The 1,987-nt window shown below is 28.5% G+C and overlaps 1 pseudogene; it reads right to left on the reverse strand.

Moving 5' to 3' along the window:
• Positions 1-219: 219 nt before the first annotated feature.
• On the reverse strand, positions 220-992 carry LOC111616469 (annotated as a pseudogene).
• Positions 993-1,987: the final 995 nt, after the last annotated feature.

Consider the following 1,987-nt stretch of genomic DNA (forward strand, 5'->3'; position numbering starts at 1 on the left):
CTATTTGCATCTAGATACATTAAATAATTTAATTCCCTATTGTTATCATAATCTTTCATATACTCATTATTTGCCTTTCCATATCTGTTACAGCATTGGGGTATCCTATCTCTTATTCCTTTTTCTATCATCATGATCATATCATAATATGCCAACAACTCTAATTCTACACCAGTCATCTTCAAAATTGCATCCCAAGCAAGACCTGCAACTTATGAACTAAATCCAAGCAGGATCTAGTTCATAAGTTTTTATGCATACATTTCTAAAATTCTCAAAGATGTCAGCTAGTATCAAAACATCTGATTTTACATATAGATCTGAATATTCTCCCATATTTCTAATCTTAAATGCTTCCCATACATTTTGTGCATGCTTGTGATCTTTATCTGTTATATCATATTCATTTAATTTACTATAAAATTCTCGCTTTGGAGGAAGTTTATTCATTTCACATTTCTCTCATGAATCCACATAGTCATAGGGATATACGCCTTTTCTTATAACTAAATCTAATAGGTGTTTAGCAAAATGTCGGCAGTTTCTCTGAACTGTTCTCTTTTTCAAACTACTGAAGAGTTTATCAAAACTACTTGCCATAATCTAAATGAATCTAAAATCCTGGGTTTCTTTTCTCCAATTCCCTTACTAAATGAAATATATCTGTCTTGGTTGTTTGGTATCAAATCAATTTCATTTGTATCATATCCAAGTTCCTTGATGAATAAATGAGCATCATATCCAGTTAGATTATGAATGAATACTGGTATAAAGTCAGGATTTTGATAAATTAAATTACATTCATTATGTGCTGGTCCACCATATTTTCCAGTCAAATGATTATGGTCTCTTACTTTCTTTCCAATTATTTCCTTTTCGCATATATGACAGATATTAGTATTTTGAAAGTGTTTTTGTTCTTCTTTAGTTACAACCATTGGTTTTTTGTCTTCACATATTTCACTAATTAACTCAACTTTTTTTTTCAGCATCTTCATAAACTTTCTTACTGCATTGGGCCCTCTATATACAACTGGTTTCTTATAGTGTTATTGCGCATAGTTAATGTAATAAGAAAAACTTATTGGTTCACGATGCTGATATTTCATTGTATAAGACTTAGATGGATCTGGTTGACATGACTCTATTTTCCTAGTTAGACATTCAAAATCTGCATATATGACAAACGGAACCCTTAAAGAATGTCTTAAATTTTCAAATTTAATATATTGGTATTCTTCAGGCATTTCAATCCTTACAGACTTTTTATCTTTGCAATAAATTTCATGCTTTATAGTTTTTCTTCTGAATAGAAATACAATAGGAATCTTTCACATAGATATATCTTTCCATCATGTTTCATTAATTGTGAACTAATTAATCTAGTTAGATTTTTATTCAAACACAGTAGTAAGATGTTTCTTCATTTTTTAAATATAATAGATTTACACGCTTATCTACTTTATTTTTAGTTATTTTTAGAGGATACATTACATACTGTTTTTCTATTCCTTTTTCAGTTTTTACAGACCTCTCATAATAACTATAAACATTCACTGATATATTCAATCTTTTTTCACATTTACCTATATCTTGTAAAAACGATAGGTGATTCAATTTCTTTGAGTGCTTCTTTAATTTTCTCAATGTTGTAATTACTAACTCAACCAGGATTGTGATTTATTCTGTCTACTGGATTTAAATATGCAGCGATGCAATAAGCAAAACATTCTTGATCTTCCTTCTTAATATTCAACGCAGCTTACTTGTCTTGGATTTATTTTGGTAATTCAATGTAGGATGATTTTCTAAATGAAACATAATTATTGATTCTTAACTTTTAATTATTTATTTCTATTAAAGTCTCAAGAGATATTTTTAAATGCCGTAAAGAGGAGTTTCAAAAATTTAAAAATCTTATTTTATATCGTACAAGAATATACTGTACAGATTATTTGATTAGGTGCGAATAAAATCTTTTTATTGC

This window comes from Centruroides sculpturatus, unplaced genomic scaffold, assembly GCF_000671375.1.
Source record: "Centruroides sculpturatus isolate CEXI.00-Female unplaced genomic scaffold, Cexi_2.0 scaffold2289, whole genome shotgun sequence".
Classification (NCBI taxonomy): Eukaryota; Metazoa; Arthropoda; class Arachnida; order Scorpiones; family Buthidae; genus Centruroides; species Centruroides sculpturatus.